This window comes from Dendrobates tinctorius, unplaced genomic scaffold (assembly GCF_039654945.1).
Source record: "Dendrobates tinctorius isolate UK_male_01 unplaced genomic scaffold, ASM3965494v1 ptg000232l, whole genome shotgun sequence".
In the NCBI taxonomy this organism is placed as follows: Eukaryota; Metazoa; Chordata; class Amphibia; order Anura; family Dendrobatidae; genus Dendrobates; species Dendrobates tinctorius.
This window is the reverse complement of record NW_027361899.1, coordinates 9,632,213-9,652,610: the sequence shown is the minus strand read 5'-3', so window position 1 is coordinate 9,652,610 and position 20,398 is coordinate 9,632,213.

Sequence of the window (20,398 nt, the reverse complement as noted above, 5' to 3'; positions counted from 1 at the left end):
AGATATCGTCCCAAGGACGTTCCAGAACAAACACCGACTCTACCACCTTCTAAAAGAAGCAGTTGTACTACCTGCTCATTTGTATCTGGTTTCAGAAGGCTTTCTAAATATGACTGCAAAATATGTAAAGAATCAATCTGCCTTTCCCATGCAACTTTCGTCTGCCAGCCTTGCTTTTCTAAGTGTACCTGTGCTGCTTCTGCTGCAATTGAAACCACTGAAGATGAGTAGAAAATAATTAAGTAACATCTAAGTGCAATATCCTTTAAGTTTTTTTCCATAATTTTATATTTAAGCAATAGTTAAGTAAAGATAACTGGAGCCTATTTGGCGGTACTACCGAAAAGTGGTACTTTTAGTTTTAATAAGTTTATGGTTAATAAATGTTTTTTTTTGCATCTGATTTGGTGTAATCTCTTTTAATACATTCCTATGAAGGTCACTGACTACTTCTATAGTCCTGAAATTGAAATATGTAGCTACTATAGGTGGTTTTCTGACCTGTGCTTGTCAGGCACATTGCGCATGAACTGAGGAGAATCTATATTGCGCCTGACGGAGGGTTAAGGTGCTCAAAACCACATTCAAGAAGTTTATTAACCCTTCAGGTGCTTCACAGGAATTTTTTGAATGTTTAAAAAAAATGAACATTTAACTTTTTTTCACAAAAAAATTACTTCAGGTCCAATTTTTATATTTTACCAAGGGTAACAGGAAAAATTGGACTGCAAAAGTTATTGTGCAATTTGTCCTGAGTACGCTGATACCTGATATGTGGGGGGGAACCACTGTTTGGGCGCATGGCAGAGCTCAGAATGGAAGGAGCGCCGTTTGACTTTTTCACTACAAAATTGGCTGGAATTCAGATCGGACGCCATGTCAAGTTTGGAGAGCTCCTGATGTGCCTAAACAGTGGAAACCCTCCATAAGTGACCCCATTTTGTAAACTAGACCCCCCCAAGGAACTTATCTAGATATGTGGTGAGAACTTTGAACCCCCAAGGGCTTTACAGAAGTTTATAACGTACAGCCGTACAATTTCCACAAAAATGATCTTTTCACCCCCAATTTTTATTTTTCCAAGAATAACAGGACCCAAAAGATATTGTGCAATTTGTCCTGAGTACGCTGATACCCCATATGTGGGGGTAAACCACTATTTGGGCGCATGGCAGAGCTCGGAAGGGAAGCAGCGCCATTAGACTTTTTTGGCTGGAATTGAGATCGGACATCATGTCGCGTTTGGAAATCCCCTGATGTACCAAAACAGTGGAAAAAAAACCCAATTCTAACTCCAACCCTAACCCCAAAACACCCCTAACCCTAACCCTAAAGGGAAAATGGAAATAAATACATTTTTTTATTTTATTATTTTTCCCTAACTAAGGGGGTGATAACGGGGGGTTTGATTTACTATTTATGGCGGTTTTTATGTTTGGCGGCTGTCAGACGCTAAAAGACGCTTTTTATTGTAAAAATAGTTTTTGCATCACCACATTTTGAGAGCTATAACTTTTCCAAATTTTGACCCACCGAGTCATGTGAGGTCTTATTTTTTGCGGGACGAGTTGACATTTTTATTGGTACCATTTTCGGGCATGTGACATTTTTTGATCGCCTTTTATTCCGATTTGTGGGACACAGAATGAACAAAAACCAACATTTCATGAATTTCTTTTGGGGGGGTGCGTTTACTCCTTTCCACGTGCGGTAAAATTGATAAAGCGGTTTTATTCTTCGGGTCGGTATGATTACAGCGATACCTCATTTATGTCTTTTTTTATGTTTTGGCGCTTTTATGCAATGAAAACAATTTTATATAAAAAATAATTATTTTTGCATCGCTTTATTCTGTGAGCTATAACTTTTTTATTCTTTTGCTGATGATGCTGTTTGGCAGCTCATTTTTTGCAGGGCAAGATTACATTTTCAGCGGTACCATGGATATTTATATCCGTCTTTTTGATTGCGCGTTATTGCACTTTTTGTTCGGCGGTATGATGATAAAGCTTTATTTTTTGCTTCGTTTTTTATTTTTATTTTTTAAGGAGTTCAATAAAGGGGTTAACTAATGGGACAGTTTTATAGGGCGGGTCGTTACGGACGCAGCAATACTAAATTTGTGTACTTTTATTGTTTTGTTTTTTTTTATTTTCAAAAAATGAATTTATTAGGGAATATATATTTTTTTAATTTATTTAGCGATTTTTTTATAAATTATTTTTACACTTTTTTTTTTTTAAACTTTATTATACTATCCCAGGTGGGACATCACTATCATGTTACAGATCGCTGATCTGTCACATCACAGATCGCTGTGAGAGATCAGCGATCTGTCACAGGCAGTTCTGGAGGCTTCCTGAGGAAGCCGGCTCCCTGCAGGCCCCCGAAGGTCCCCGCCGCCATATTGGATCCGGGGACCTGCAGGGAAGGAGACACCCGCAGCAGCACTGCACATGTGACTAAGATCAGTGAGGTGTCATCTATTCCTTTACATCCTCCACTTCCTCTCCATTAATAAACTTTCTAGAGATAAAGAAGGGAAATTGTGTTTGGTAGCACTACCTCTCAGGTGGCTGACGCCACTATTGATGGTGGTGCTTCTACTGCTACTGGCTCTCACATTTTTAGCTGTGGTAGGTGTTTTATTTCTTTTACACTACCCCAATCATTGTCATTTCCATCTACATTGTGGCATTGCTGCTGACTTTTCTCATTTCTCTCTGTTCTCCTATTATTAGAATCTCTGTGTATTAACCAGATGACTACTCTTATCTCCTGCACTGCAGCAGGTATGCAATGCATTACAGTCTGGAGTACTTGTTCCATGTTTTATGGCTTTATCTTCATGCTTGTAGTGCTTATCTGTGAGCTGTAATGTTGTCTCACTATTCAGATTCACCTCATAATGGCTGCTGCATTCCCTGTCTTGGCTTTTATACAGGCTATGATAATTTTTTCTGATTGGTTTCTCTATACCATGTGATGTATTAACTGCAAACCAATATGGAAAAACCTATGAGGTCGACCCTAATTATATGTCAGCCTTTTATGACTGATGCAATTTTCTGCAATGTGTAATAATAACATGACGGACATTTTCATTAATCAAAAACTTGTTTGAATTCATCAAGACCTGTGAGTATAAGAAAATTTGACTTCAATTTGATTTGTGTTGAAACAATTCAATCATCTCTCAATATGATGTGGTCAGCTCCATGATGTCAGGATTTATGATGAAACCAGCATGGAGATACTCTATATGAAGATTTCTTGTGACCTCTATGGTCTCCAGCATTTCCACAGAGAATAAATGGAGTGATGACGAGAGTGTGCATCCATCGCTACCTTCTGTCCGGGCATTTCAGAGAGGGACACCGGGATTGGTTGGAAATCTCCACTGATCAGAAAGTTATCACTTGTTCTGTGGATTAAATATTGGGAATACTCTTCAATTTCCTAATTTAAAAGGTACATTTTTTTTAAGAAATGCACAATATTAACATTCCCTTTAAACAACTTCAGCCTGAACAAAACAAGAAAATGTACAGATTCTTCAATCTGATGGGTTTTTTTTTAATTTGCTCTGAAGAGGATGGTTGATTATAGAGACACAAAAATCTAAAGTTCAAAGCTCTTGCTAAGCTCAAAGGAAAATCAATGAACTTGTTTCTAGGAAGAAAACTGTGCAGAATTATAGTCAAAATGCTTTAATGTGTCTCACATTGATACTTTTAATTCTTTTATGTTCTTATATAAAGCAAAGCTCTAGTCTTCTACCCTCCAAGCTCCTCCTTCTAATTATGCTCCTCCTCTCAGTCCATGGACTCTACTTTTCTGGACAACCCCTTTATTTTTTTTTTTTAAATTATTGTTTAAATAATTACTTGCTTTGGCTATCTATGGCAATCCAAAAGACAATTCAGTAGAAATGTGCATGTGCCAAAGGCACTCCAGTCCTATGAGGCATTTCAAAACTAAGTTCTTGGGATTAAACTTTCCTGGAGTGAGGGTCTCTCTGAAAAAAGAGGTGACCAAAATATATCAACTCCCAAAAGAGTTTGCAAACCTTATGTCCAATATGAAACCTCCCAAAGCTTCCTGGATCCTGCGCCGGGATGCTTTTGTTTCAGACAGAATTCTTAGGTCCCTAAGCACATCAAGGGGTCATCATTTCCGGTGGCGTAAAGGTGTGGCCTGTAAAAAGTGTCCGGGGTTATGCAAAACTATATCCACATCAGGGTCTTCCGCACGGCAATTTACTAAAGTTTCATAGTTTTGACAGTTGAAGGTAGACATAAGTTCCTTCGAGGTGAACCTTTAGCCTAACATGTTTATCCAGAAGGAAATGAAAACCCCAAGGGGCAGACACTAAAAGCTCCACATTAGGGGAACAATTTCTTCCCAACTCCACAACGACCATCCAAAGAGTTCCCTGGATCAACGTTCCATCAAGTTGTTAAGTTCGTCAACATTACCTGCCTGCGGCATTTCCCTAGTGGGACGTCGCCCCAGACTGTAGTAATAATCTTCAACTTTCCCTTTACTATTCGCCTCGTGCTAAGATCTTGTCCTGACGGGGAACCGGCGTTAATTATTGAGATGATACAATGCGGTGTCTTGTTTTCAGGAGGGGGAGTAGGCGCAGAATGAGTAGGAAACAAATGAGAGCCATCATCCACCTTTGTAGGGAAACTGCTAAGCAGATCACGCTGAGTCCTCGCCATGTAGGTGGTGACGGATCGTAATATGGAAGATGTCAAATCAAAAGCAAACCGGATAATTAGACGAAAGGAAAAAATAAATAATGGCTGGTGTTTGTTCAGTAATTACAATGAAAACCCTGAGCTCAATTATCCTCATCCAGTCGGGGTGATTGTGAAGACAGAAAGGAGCCGCGATGTAACCTGACAGGATCAGTGTGAGTGGGTGAGGACTGACGAGTGTAGGGATGCGCAGATCCAAGCGAAGATTTGAAAAAATCCTGGAGAAAAGCATAAGAACACATAAGAGCACAAAACGTAAAATTTATTACATTAGGTTAACGCTAGAACTGCTACTCTTCAGCACACACCGTAAACAAACGTCCTTTACAGCACATAATAGTTATGCAGGGGTGTAGGACAATGCCATATTCAAACCCTCTGTGGGTCTATGTAGTGAGATAGCTTCAAGGTAAATCAGATTTAATAGACACTTTGATTAATTATATTGCTGCACCTGCTGTGTTGCACTATAATTGTGCCTTTCTTAGTGCCCCACGTAATACCCATCACTGTACCCCCTGGTGTCCTCCCATGGTGAAATTGCCACAACAATATATTAATACCCTCAGTGAACACTTTAGAAAATAATATTTGCCCTCTTTTTGTGAACCAGAAAGGAATAATGCCCGCTGTGTACTCATTTCATGGTTTCAATACACAGAGTGGCTCTATAAAGTCAGGGCTGCCACTAGAAATTTCAGGACCCAGTACTGTAAAAATTGTTGGGCCCCCTTGAGACTCCACCCAGGCTTCACCCCAGCTCATAGTTTTCCTGGGCTGCTCATAAAGGCAATAATGCTCCTAGAGCCTACCAAAACCAATGGTGTCACTTCAGTTCCCCCTAGAAATAATAATGTCCCCTGGATTCCCAACATATAGAAATAATGCCCACTGAGGTTCGCAGATATAGTAATGTCCCCTGAGTGTTCAATTAACAATTCATAATGCTACAAATGCCAACAAAAATTAATAAAGCTTTGTCAATGACTCATAACAAGTAATAAGTAGGAATGAGCAAGCATGAAAATGCTGTGATGCTCGTTACTCCAACTGAGAAATTCCTAATGCTCGTTTCAAGTAATAAATACAATACTCAGAAATCCGAGTATTTTTCTGACAGACTCTACAAGGAGGTCTGGGGGCAGTGGAAATGTTAAAATGGATGGAAAAAGTGCTGATTAGAAGGAGAATAGCATGGGGAGTACCCCTGGAAGCATCTCTGAAGATAGCTGCTGAGAACAATGGTGTCACAATTTTACTCCACTTTTAGGACTGACAATAAAACATTGGAAGACACATTCTTTCCTTTACACCGTGTGCAGAATTATTAGGCAAGTTGTGTTTGAGAGGATTCTTTTTATTGTTGAATAACAACTATGTTCTCAATCAACCCAAAAAACTCAGTTATCAAAGCTCAATATTTTTGGAAGTTGGAGTGTGTTTTTTTTTAGATTTGTCTATCTTAGGAGGATATCTGTTTTTTCAGGTAACTATTACTCTGCAGAATTATTAAGGCAACTTAATAAAAACCAAATATATACCCATCTCACTCGTTTATTTTCACCAGGTAAACCAATAGAGCAACACAAAATTTAGAAATAAACATTTCTGACATTCAAAAACAAAACAAAAAAAATCAGTGACCAATATAGCTTTCACCTTTCTTTATGATGACGCTCACCTTCCTTCCATCCATAGATTCTGTCAGTTGCTTGATCTGTTTACAATCAACATTGCATGAAGCAGCCACCACAGCCTCCCAGACACTGTCCCCAGAGGTGTACTGTTTTCCCTCCCTGTAGATCTGTCTCCAGAGGTGTACTGTTTTCCCTCCCTGTAGATGTCACATTTTATGAGGGACCACAGGTTCTCTATGGGGTTCAGATCAGGGGAACAAGGGGGCCATGTCATTATTGTTTCTTCTTTTAGACCTTTACTGGCCAGCCACGCTGTGGAGTATTTGGATGCATGTGATGGAGCATTGTCCTGCAGGAAAATCATGTTTTTCTTGAACGATACCGACTTCTTCCTGTACCACTGCTTGAAGAAGGTGTCTTCCAGAGACTGGCAGTAGGTCTGGGAGTTGAGCTTCACTCCATCCTCAACCTGAAAAGGTCCCACAAGTTCATCTTTGATGATACCAGCCCATACCAGTACCCCACCTCCACCTTGCTGGCGTCTGAGTCGGAGTGGAGCTCTCTGCCCTTTACTGATCCAGCCTCGGGCCCATCCATCCGGCCCATCAAGAGTCGCTCTCATTTCATCAGTTCATAAAACCTTAGAAAAATCAGTCTTAAGATATTTCTTGGCCCAGTCTTGATGTTTTATCTTATGTTTCTTGTTCAGAGGTGGTCGTTTTCCAGCCTTCCTTACCTTGGCCATGTCCCTGAGTATGGCACACCTTGTGCTTTTTGATACTCCAGTAACGTTGCAGCTCTGAAATATGGTAAAACTGGTGGCAAATGGCATCTTGGCAGCTTCACGCTTGATTTTCCTCAATTCATGGGCAGTTATTTTGCACCTTTTTTTTATCAACACGCTTCTTGCGACCCTGTTGGATATTTGCCATGAAACGCTTGATTGTTCGGTGATCACGCTTCAAAAGTTTGGCAATTTCAAGACTGCTGCATCCCTCTGCAAGACATCGCACAATTTTTAACTTTTCAGAGTCCGTCAAATCTCTCTTCTGACCCATTTTGCCAAAGGAAAGGAAGTTGCCTAATAATTAAGCACACCTTATATAGAGTGTTGATGTCATTAGACCACACCCCTCCTCATTACAGAGATGCAAATCACCTGATTTACATAATTGGCAGTTGGCTTTCAAGCCTATACAGCTTGGAGTAGGATAACATATATAAAAAGGATGATGTGATCAAAATACTCATTTGCCTAATAATTCTGCACCCAGTGTATAATGAATAAAGGATTTTAAAAAATATTACCGTAAGTAAACCAAATTTGAAATCTTTATTAAAAAATTGAAAACTTCTCTGTAATTTATGAAGGAAGCAAGAACTGACAAAAATTATTATTTATTATTTTTATATTTATATAGCACCATTGATTCCATGGTGCTGTACCTGAGAAGGGATTACATACGAATTACACATATCACTTACAGTAAACTAACAATCACAGACTGATATAGAGGGGAGAGAGGACCCTGCCCTTTTGGGCTTACATTCTACAGTATGGTGGGGAACGAGACAGTAGGTCGGGGGGTTGCAGCAGCTTGGGTGATGGTGAGGAGGTAGCTCCAGTAGTGGTGAGGAGGCAACTTGGTCATTGCAGGCTGTAGGCTTTCCTGAAGAGATGGGTTTTCAGGTTCCGTCTGAAAGATCCGAGTGTGGTTAATAGTCAGACTTGTTGGGGCAATGAATTCCAGAGGATGGGGATATTCGGGTGAAGTCTTGGAGGCGCTTGGGTGAGGAGCGAATAAGTGTGGAGGAGAGAAGGAGGTATTGGGAGGACTGGAGATTATGTGAGGGAAGGTATCAGGAGATTAGTTCAGAAATATATGGAGGAGACAGGTTGTAGATGGCCTTGTAGGTCAGCATTAGTAATTTGAACTGGATACGCTGAGGGAATGGGAGCCAGTGAAGAGATTTCCAGAGGGGAGAGGCGGAGGAGTAGCAAGGAGAGAGATGAATTAGTCGGGCGGCAGAGTTAAGGATGGACTGGAGAGGTGCGAGGGTGTTAGCAGGGAGGCCACAGAAAAGGATGTTGTAGTAGTCGAGGCGGGAGATGATGAGGGCATGCACAAGCATTTTAGTAGATTGAGGGTTGAGGAAAGGACAAATTCTGGAAATATTTTTGAGCTGGAGGAGACAAGAGGTGGAAAGAGCTTGGATGTGCGGTTTGAAGGACAGGGCACAGTCAAGTGTTAGGCTGAGTTCACACGTCACGGTTTTTTCGCGTTTTCGCGGCAGCTTTAAACGAGCAATTTTGCCGCGAAAAATAAGCATCCAATGCAGTCCTATGGGATTCCGCAATGCTGTGCTAATGCTGCGTTTTTTTCCGCGGCAGAATTGCTTCGCGGTAAAAACCGCAGCATGCTCATTAATTTAACGGAATCGCGGCGATCCCGCACCCATAGGAATGCATTGTTCTGCTTACTTTCCGCATGTGGCTGTGCACACCATGCGAAAAGTAAGAAGAACATTTCCGGATGGTATCCACGGTCCGGAGCAGAGGAGACTGTCCTCCGGGCTTTGGATACCATATCCCTGTAAAAAATAGAATTAAAATAACAAATATTGTTATTCTCACCTCCTGGCATCCCGCGCAGCCTTCCCACCTCTCTCCATGCTCCCGGTCCCAGTAATCCTTTGTGAGAATGACCGCAATGACGTCGAGATCTCACGGGAGCACGACATCTCGCGGTCATTTGCGATGACGTCGCGGGAGCACGACGTCTCGTGGTCATTCACGCAAAGGATTACTGGGACTGGGAACGTGGAGAGAGGCGGGAAGGCTGCGCAGGATGCCAGAAGGTGAGAATATTATTTTTTTAAATTATTTTTTACATTTTATGTTTTACTACTGATGCTGCATAGGCAGCCTCAGTAGGAAAAAGTTGGTCCCACTAGTCAAACACTATGTTTGACGAGTGTGACCAACCTGTCAATCAGTTCTCCAAGCGATGCTACAGATCACTTGGAAAACGCTAGCATTCTGCAAGCTAATTATGCTTGCAAATTGCTAGTTTTTCCGCGGGAAAATGACAGGAATTTAAAATGCGATTTTCCCGCAGAATGGAATTCCGGAATTCTTGTGGTAACTTCCGCGAGAGTTCCGCTACGTGTGCACATAGCCTAAGGCTACTTTCACACTTGCTTTTTTTTGCAGCGCGTTTTTCCCGCAAAAAACGCATGGAAAAAATGCATACAAATGCATACAAATGCATTTTTTTCAAGCATTTTTATGCGCATGCATGAAAAAAACGCAGCGTTTTTATGCGTTTGTATGCATTTTTAGTGTGTTTTTACCACGTTTGTGTTTTTTTCCAACATTAGTTGGCCCCTCACACTAACCCAAACCATGACTTTACTAACCCTAACCCTAACCCTTAACCAAACCATACTAACCCTAACCCTAAACCTAACCCTTAACCAAACCATACTAACCCTAACCCTAACCCTTAACCAAACCCTACTAACCCTAACCCAAACCCTAACCCTAAACCCTAACTAACCCTAAACCATAACCCTTAACCAAACCATACTAACCCTAACCCAAACCCTAACCCTAACCCTAAACCCCCTTAACTAACCCTAACTCTAACCCAAACCCCTAATTTCCATTGTCTAACCAATGGGCAACAAAAAAACGCATGCACAAAAAAACGCATACATGAGCATGCCAATGCGCACATATGCGCACCCATAGACTTATAATGGGTGTCTTGCTGTAAAAAAAAAACGCATTGCGCGAGCATGCATTTTTTTGAGGCAAGTTGGACGCCCAAAAAATGCAACAGGATGCATTTTGTGCGCCCGAGCGCACACCACAAAAAAACGCATGCGTGTAAAAACGCATTCAAATGCATGTGTATGCGCACATGAGCGCATCCCATGCAAAATATAGGGGAAAAAAAGTGCATGCGTTTTTTAGCGCTAAAATACAGCGCAAAAAAACGCAAGTGTGAAACCAGCCTTACTCCGAGGCAGCGGACTTCCAGTACAGGGGAAAGCGTGATGTCATTAATTGTGATAGATAGGTCAGGTAAGGAAGATCTGTGAGATGCAGGAAAGATGATGAGTTCAGATTTGTCCACATTGAGTTTGAGGAAGCGAGAGGAGAAGAAGGAGGATATGGCTGATATAGACACTTCTGACCTATTGAATATCTGATGGAAGAGGGACTCAGATACATCTTGTATTAAACATAAAGTAGAGCCCCATACACATTGTATTCAAATTGTCATGTACTGTTAGCCCTAGAATCATAAAGGCTGTATACTAAGTGCAAAGCCTGCAACAAATTTATTAGCAGAGTCATTCATACACCCTTGAAGGCACCAACTGTAGTATTTCACTCAAATATTGTGAGCAAAGTATAGTTGCGGTACTCCTACACTCATAAAAGTTCTGCACACAGTGCAAAGCCTACTAAAAATTAGAAGCAGGGACGTCCATATACCCTTGAAGGCACCAAATGTAGTACCTCATTCAAATATTAAGAAAGTGTAGTTCTCATACTCCTACACTCATAAAGGTTCTGCTCACAGAGCAAAGCCGGAAAAATGTCTAAATGTGGGTCATCCATCCACCCTTGAAGGCACCAAATATAGTGTCTCATTCAAATATTAAGAAAGTGTAGTTGTGGTCAGGGCAGCCATCGGGGCATGACAGCCCTTACTGCTGTATGGGGCCCGGTGAACAGCAGCACAGAAGGGGGCCTGCAGATCAGGGGCCCCGCTCCTGTGCTTCCAGTCATCGGGCCCCAAGTGCTGTGCATCATTGGGCGCCGGCCGGGCCTGCAGCGCACACATCAGCTGAGCCGCCACAGCGGCCGACATCCGGAAGCTACAGAAGTGCTGAAGGACCTGTGGTGACGTTCTCATTATCAGGCCTTCAGCATTGATCAGCTCCGCCCCCTGATCACATGACAATGACATCACCACAGGTCCTTTCAGCTCACACAGCAGCAGCTCCATCTTCTTCACTGCAAGAGTTCCATCATGAATAACATCATTCCTGTCCTGTATATATATATATATATATATATATATATATATATATAAATATGACTATCCTGCAGTATATCACTCCTCTCAGTCTCCTCTATATGGAACCCTATCCTGCCATACACTCTTGTCCTGTATGTAGTCGCATCGTGCAGTACATCCCTTCTTTCATGTATTTAAAGTTCCCTCATGCATAACATCACTCCCATCCTGTATATACAGCACTATCCTGCAGTACATCACTTCTTCCTGTATATAGAGCCCCATCGTGCAGAACATCACTTCTGTCTTGTATATACATACAGCTCCACTCTGCAGAACATAACTCCTCTCGGCCCCTTCTATATAAAGCTCCGTCCTGCAGTACATCACTCCTTTCATTTATATAAAGCCCCACCATGCAGAACATCACTTCTGTCCCGTACATACAGCACTATCCTGCACAACATCACTCCGGTCCTGCACACACAGGCCCATCCTGCAGTACATCAAGCCTCCGAGGTTACCTACATACACATGCATCCATGCACTTAAATCCATGAGGCCCCGTCACCCCCTCCAATTCATCATTCCTCACAGCTATCCTCCTGCCAGAGCTGGATTCACAGCTTCACTTCTCAGTAATACTGTAAAATGGCCACAGTGCTCCTACTGACTCATAGTACGAATTTTCTTTCACCTCAGTGCTGGATTCACAACTGCACTGCCAAGTGTTGCTTTACTGTCATTCATGCTGCTGATTATAATAAGTATTTTATCTTGCACCAGAGCTGGACTCACAGCTATACTGTTCAATACTTTTGTACTATGTCCTCCATTCTGCTGCTTTCTAGTAAGCTTTTATTTCACCTAGGTTCACGTTTTCCTCAGGTTCACACATTGCATATTTATTTCAGAATTTCACAGCAAAGTATTTTTTTATTTGTGTGCTACCCTCCCACACACAGATTTTATGTAAGTACAGATTTTCAATCATTGGCAGCATCAATCCAACTAAGGCTAGTTTTACACACGCGCACTGCTCTCCACTGAGCACCGGATTTACTTCATAATCTACGAAAACCATGATTCTGATGGAGCCATTCATTACTATAAACCCATTATGGACACGGGTCAGACCAAGTATTTTTGTATGTGTGAAAACAAAAACAAAAACACTGCCTGAATGGAGACCAGACAGTGTCCAAAGTGACTACATTGGCTTCATAATAGAGATTAGCTCTGCTGCGTCCTGTCGAGGTTTTCATCGCAGTCCTGTTCTTTAGGATTTTAGCTATAGACAGTACAATGGGAAGAACCCCCAACACTGAACTCATCGGAGACCATTGTATGTGAACCTAGCCTAAAGAGCCATTTTACCTTCTTGGATACATTGTAACAAATCTGTGCTGCTGATGGAATTATATGGCACACTCTTTAAAGCACCCATACATATTAGATAGCTATTGGCAGATTAATATAACTAATAACTAATATCTCTCCTGACTCCCACATACCCCGGAAGATTAGGCTTGTCACAGGATTCCTGTGTTATATATTAGAAAGCCATTACCAGAATCATCCGTCTTCCATCCAGACTCCCCTGTCTCTGCCTGACTGCCTTGCTCTTGCTCTAGACTCCTCTACCCTCCCTCCATACTCCTATATCCCACCAGATTCCTTTATTCTCCACAGACTCCTGTACTCCATCCAAACTCATCTGTTTTTCAAATCACTCTGTCACCATCAGATTCCTTTAGACTCCTCTGTCCTCCTTCTAGACTCTTCTGTCATCCCTCTAGACTCCTCTGTCCTCCCTCTAGACTCTTATGTCCTCCCTCTAGTCTCTTCTGTCCTCTTTCTAGACTTTTCTGTCCTCCTTATAGACTCTTCTGTTTTCCCTCTCGACTCCTCTGTCCTCCCTCTAGACTCTTCTGTCCTCCCTCTAAACTCTTCTGTCCTCTTTCTAGACTCTTCTGTCCTCCCTCTAGTCTCTTCTGTCCTCCTTTTAGACTCTTCTGTCCTGTTTCTAGACTCTTCTGTCCTCTTTCTAGACTTTTCTGTCCTCCTTATAGACTCTTCTGTTCTCCCTATAGACTCCTCTGTCCTCCCTGAAGATGCTTCTGTCCTCCCTCTAGACTCTTCTGTTTTCCCTCTCGACTCCTCTGTCCTCCCTCTAGACTCTTCTGTCCTCCCTCTAGTCTCTTCTGTCTTCCTTTTAGACTCTTCTGTCCTGTTCTAGACTCTTCTGTCCTCCCTGTAGACTCTTCTGTCCTCCCTCTAGACTCTTCTGTCCTCTTTCTAGACTCCTCTGTCCTCCCTCTGGTCTCTTCTGTCCTCCTTCTAGACTTCTCTGTCCTCCCTCTAGACTCTTCTGTCCTCATTCTAGACTCCTCTGTCCTTCTTCTAGACTCTTCTGTCTTCCCTCTAGACTCCTCTGTCCTCCTTCTAGACTCCTCTGTCCTCCCTCTAGACTCTTCTGTCCTTCTAAACTCTTCTATCCTCCCTCTAGACTCCTCTAGACTCTTCTGCCCTCCCTCTAGACTCTTCTGCCCTCCCTCTAGACTCTTCTGCCCTCCCTCTAGACTCTTCTGTCCTCCTTCTAGACTCTTCTATCCTCCCTCTAGACTCTTCTGTCCTCCCTCTAGACTCCTCTCTCCTCCCTCTAGACTTCTGTTCTCCTTCTAGACTCCTCTGTCCTCCTTATAGACTCTTCTGTTCTCCTTATAGACTCCTCTGTCCTCCCTGTTGACACTTCTGTCCTACCTGTAGACACTTCTGTTCTCCCTTTAGACTCTCCTGTTTTCCCTCTCGACTCCTCTGTCCTCCCTCTAGACTCTTCTGTCCTCCCTCTAGACTCTTCTGTCCTCCCTCTAGACTCTTCTGTCCTCCCTCTAGACTCTTCTGTCCTCTTTCTAGACTCTTCTGTCCTCTTTCTAGACTCTTCTGTCCTCCCTCTAGTCTCTTCTGTCCTCTTTCTAGACTCTTCTGTCCTCCCTCTAGACTCCTCTGTCCTCCTTCTAGACTCCTCTGTCCTCCTTCTAGACTCGTCTGTCCTCCCTCTAGACTCCTCTATCCTCCTTCTGGACTCCTCTGTCCTCCCTCTAGACTCTTCTGTCCTCCCTCTAGACTCTTCTGTCCTCCCTCTAGACTCTTCTGTCCTCCCTCTAGACTCTTCTGTCCTCTTTCTAGACTCTTCTGTCCTCTTTCTAGACTCTTCTGTCCTCCCTCTAGTCTCTTCTGTCCTCTTTCTAGACTCTTCTGTCCTCCTTCTAGACTCCTCTGTCCTCCTTCTAGACTCCTCTGTCCTCCTTCTAGACTCGTCTGTCCTCCCTCTAGACTCCTCTATCCTCCTTCTGGACTCTTCTGTCCTCCCTCTAGACTCCTCTCTCCTCCCTCTAGACTTCTCTTCTCCTTCTAGAGTCCTCTGTCCTCCCTCTAGACTCTTCTGTCCTCTTTCTAGACTCTTCTGTCCTCCTTTTAAACTCTTCTGTCCTCTTTCTAGACTCTTCTGTCCTCCCTCTAGACTCTTCTGTCCTCCTTCTAGACTCTTCTGTCCTCCTTCTAGACTCTTCTGTCCTCCTTCTAGACTCCTCTGCCCTCCTTCTAGACTGTTCTGTCCTCGCTCTAGACTCCTCTCTCCTCCCTCTAGACTTCTCTTCTCCTTCTAGACTCCGCTGTCCTCCCTCTAGACTCTTCTGTCCTCCTTCTGGACTCTTCTGTCCTCCATCTGGACTCTTCTGTCCTCCCTCTAGACTCTTCTGTCCTCCCTCTAGACTCTTCTGTCCTCCCTCTAGACTCTTCTGTCCTCCTTCTGGACTATTCTGTCCTCCATCTGGACTCTTCTGTCCTCCCTCTAGACTCTTCTGTCCTCCCTCTGGACTCTTCTGTCCTCCCTCTAGACTCCTCTGTCCTCCTTCTAGACTCTTCTGTCCTCCCTCTAGACTCTTCTGCCCTCCTTCTGGACTCTTCTGTCCTCCATCTGGACTCTTCTGTCCTCCCTCTAGACTCTTCTGTCCTCCCTCTAGACTCTTCTGTCCTCCCTCTAGACTCTTCTGTCCTCCCTCTAGACTCTTTTGTCCTCCTTCTAGACTACTCTGGCTTCCCTCTAGACTCTTCTGTCCTCCCTCTAGACTCTTCTGTCCTCCTTCTAGACTCTTCTGTTCTCCCTCTAGACTCATCTGTCCTCCTTCTGGACTCTTCTGTCCTCCTTCTGGACTCTTCTGTCCTCCTTCTGGACTCTTCTGTCCTCCCTCTAGACTCTTCTATCAGCAGTTTATTAGTTTTTGAATGCACGGTAATTCCTATTTTATTAGCCTGTACAACAATCTAACCATGATACAACAGCCCAGTGCAGGATGGCTCAGTACATGAAGTCGAGCGATGCTCCGGAGGCGAATGCAGCTTGTTTCTGCACTATACAAGCCCTCCGAGGCAGCGGACTCCTGTAATGTATTGCTAACGTTCAGATGGAGGTCACAGGTGTTAATGTCTCTCTCCTCATGTCTGGCCGTGATTCATTTATTTTTAGAGAATTTATTGCAGGTCTTTGGCTTTTATCTTGGGTCACAGTGAATTGTGGGGGCTGCGGGTAATTAGCATCTTGCATAATAATGACAAATTAACTGCGACCTGCATCTCCGCTAACGGTGTGAGAGAAAATGAGAAAAACGACAAATCCTCAGATTAAATACGGTGTATTCTAGTGTTACTGCAGAACCCGAGGAGTGCTGAGATGGCGCCACTACTCATGACCCCAAGGGAAAGTCACCATGATAGTGTGTCTATCCCAAGACAAAAAGCAGAGAGTCGGGGAATTGTGCTGTACTCCTCAGGACGTCTCCACAGCCGGGATGGATGCACACAGCCCAAACTTTACAAAAAGTTGAAATTTGGCGAAGTCTAATTTATTCTTATTCAAAAAGGGCATGGAAGTGTTATTTTTGGGGGCACCGAGGGTACGCTACTAATATATGGAAGCACAAGACAATACGGGTCCTGCAGACACCAGTACTAGTGCCGGATGCAGCTTAATGAACGTCCCCGGACTCACATTCAACTGAAGTGTCGTGTGGTGCAGAGATCCACAACTCCCTGCACAGCAATAGACATCACTTCCATGCACTACCCACCACCTTGTGCTGACGATAGAGGAGGAAGAAGCTGCTCACCGTAGGATTGAGTTAAGATTTATCCATTATCTTTTGTGTATAAATGAGGAGAGGAGAGTGCCAGGAGGGCAAACATTATTACATGAAGGGCTTAGGATGAGGTATATTACTACAGGAAAGGCCCAGAATGGGGGACATTAATACAGGATGGCGGACATTCCTACATGAAGGGGCCAGAATGGGGGACATTACTACAGGGTGGAGACCATAACGGGGTAAATTATTGAAATAGAGGACCCAGGACGGAGGCGATTATTACATGATGTGGGCCAATATTACAAGAATTGGGGCATTCCTATGGGAAGAGGCCAGAATGGGGTACATTATTAAACAGATGGCGAGAACAGGCGCCATTATTACAGGATGGGGGACATTATTGGAAAGAGGCCAAGATGAAAGAATATCATTACAGGGGCCCATGGATCTGACCATCATGCTGGTGGGGCCCCGGTCCACATTTTGCACCTGGTTCCATAAGACTCTGGTTACACCACTGTTATTACTGTTACTATTACTAAGGCATTCAAGCAATAAGTTAGTGGGGGTAAGTCCAGAAGTTATCTTGGGGCTACCATACTCCAATTATGCCCCTGCACCCATCCTACATAAGGTAAAAAGTTGTTAGGCATTTAGATATAAAAGGTGGGCAGCTAATAGCGGATCTTACCTTTTTTAATGCCAGATTTTGACAGAGACCTTGCACTAAGCGTTACTCTGTGCAAGACATGTGGCAGATCCACAGATTGTGTCGGACCTTAGCGGTCACCATGGTGGAATGGAGGATCAGCAGTTACTTTCAGTCGTTGCTGGTGGCTTAGTTGGCAGGTTCAAGGTCAGAATTCCCAGTTGTAGGTCACTGTGCCTTCTGTATGTAGAGGACCTCCAGGTCCCCCCACAGATTACAAATGATCGCTCAGCTTCCAAGAGGGGATTACTTTGTAATCTGCTTCATAGTTTGGGTAGGGCTTGTCCAAAGCTGAGGTCCCCTTTGTATAAACCTCTGCAGGCATTACAGTACACCTCTCCTAATGTTGGTGAATATCTGACAATTATGAACTCCATTATTACTTTTAGAATTTTTTTCTTTCTGGTATAATGCTTTATTTCCCTCTTCTCCTGTGACAAGATATGATTGTATCGTTTCTGTCAGTTCCGTGACCTAGAAGGCGTCAGTTTTATTGATATTGCTCATTCGGCAGAGAATCTCGCCAGCTACAGACGGTGTTTCCTGGGTGGAATATGCGCGGTGTTGTCATGTCTCTGAGCGTGGACTGCTGGGAATTGTACATTATTTTCCCTACAATTAATTTCTCTCTTCTACAGTGGGATTGTAATGTCACATTTTATTATTTATTGTATCTCCCAGGCATTGCTCGTGTTGCTCGTATTATTAAACAGATGGGCCCGGAGGTGGCGTTGTGTGTGTGTATTTTCTTGACCTAGATGCTTACAAGTGAATTCCGTATATTAAATATTCCTCGGTCATATTGTACGGCACGTGCCAGCATCTCGAGGACAAGCGGGAATCTCATCACACAGGTCTGAGCTATCGAGTCGCATTCTATTAATCATTTACCATTTTGTTACTATGTTATAATTTTATTATTGTATTAAAATGTATCAATGGCCCCGAGAGTAAACATTCTAATCTTGTTTGGAGGGGTTTAGCCCCTAATAAGCAATTACATATATGTACATTATTGTGTGACTGCTGAAGAAGTATGAAGCAGTCTCAGGAGGTGAGCCCAATTGTGATGGTGTGATGTGTTATGTGGGTATCATTTTGTGTCTATTTATATTTTACGGATTTCCATAGTGTTCTCTTGTTGCCCTGTATCATTCCATGTATTCCCCATATTGTCTAGAGTCTCAATTACCTTCCAAAAGTCTGATAATTGAATTAGCTCACTTACTGTCTGCAGCCTGACTGTATCTATGTCTCTTGATGACTCCCTGTAGTACCTTAATCCTCAAGGCACCTTTGTCAGGTCTGGGAGGCCTGAAAACCGCCCCAACCTGTCTGACTACCCCTGGACATAAGGAGGGGGCTGGGGAGGACAGGAGCTGTACAAGTCAGACACTGTGTTGTGATGATCGTGTGAAGACAGTACGTCAGAGAGAAGGTGAAGCGCATGGACCCATTTTATCCTCTGTCTGCTGGATTATTGGACTCTCATCTCCTTGGACATTCATCCTCTTACTGAACTGCATTTGTGTTCTGGACTATTGTATCCTCAGTGTGGTGGATTGTTTATGGACCTTTTAGTTTTGCCTATAATAAAGGTCTTGGGATTGTTCACACTTCCCTCACTCTGTTGATTGTGTGGTATCGTGACACCTCTCCATACACTGCGGGTGACACGCTAACAGCGGTGATCAGGGCTGACTCTGATCATGGTACTTAAACCACTTAGATGCCACAGTCAATAGCGACCATAACATCTAAGCGGTTAGAAAAAAAAGGGAGAGGTAAGCCAGTTTGTCATGGCAGCTGAAGACCTATTGATGACCCCCCGCGTCTACCATCTTTGTAATCCTGTGACTCCATCCCAAAAACAGGGCATGATGGGAGATTGCTAAGTTTACATTAAACTGCATTTATGATGAATTGCTGCAGTGTACATCAAGGAGTCAAGGGGTCTCAGGTTCAAGTCCTTTAGGGGGCAATGCAACACAATGTTTAGTTAAAATATATATATAATGTGTATAGAATTATGTTGCCCCCAAAATAATTTAAAAAAAATCATAAATTCAGAAAGAAAAAACATCATTGGTATCGTATCGCCGCATCTGGAAAGCTTTTAAAATATTACATTATTTATGCTGGTGGTGAACGTCATAAATCAAAAACTGCGGAAATCACTTTTTTTTAAGTCATCTCGCCGTGTATATTCTACTATCAATAAAAACTAAACTACTCATAAATCAAGTCCACACATATCCATATTCAGCAAAATAGAAAGGTATGGGGCTTTTTACTAATAGATTACTGCGCCTGGTACTGTGGCAGTTTGTTTTGCAAGTATCATGTGTTCATGATTTTTTGGAGGAATGTTCTTTTGATTTGGTGAAGCCATGTTGTCATGATGTATGGATGCCATGTGTTCATGATTTGTGAAGATCATGATTCCATGAGGTATGAAGGCAATGCTACAGTATTTTCAGCTGTAGAGGTCACGTGTTCTTGATTTGTGGAAGCCATGCGTCCTTGATTTGTGGAGGTCACGTGTTCTTTATATGTGGAGGCCAAGTGCCCTTAATTTGTGCAGGCCATGATTTCTTGATCTAAGATCTTGATCCGCTGCCTCAGAGTAACCTTTGACTCTGCCCTGTCCTTCAAACCGCACATCCAAGCGCTTTCTACCTCCTGTCGCCTCCAGCTCAAAAATATTTCCAGAATCCGTCCTTTCCTCAACCCTCAGTGTTCTAAAATGCTTGTGCATGCCCTCATCATCTCCCGCCTCGACTACTGCAACATCCTTTTCTGTGGCCTCCCTGCTAATACCCTCACACCTCTCCAGTCCATCCTTAACTCTGCTGCCCGACTAATTCATCTCTCTCCTCGCTACTCCTCCACTTCTCCCCTCTGCAAATCTCTTCACTGGCTTCCATTCCCTCCGCGTATCCAATTGAAATTACTAATACTGACCTACTAGGCCATCTATAACCTGTCTCCTCCATATATCTCTGAATTAATCTCCCAAAATCTTCCCTCACGCAATCTCCGATCCTCCCAAGACCTCCTTCTCTCCTCCACACTTATTTGCTCTTCACCCAACCGCCTCCAAGAC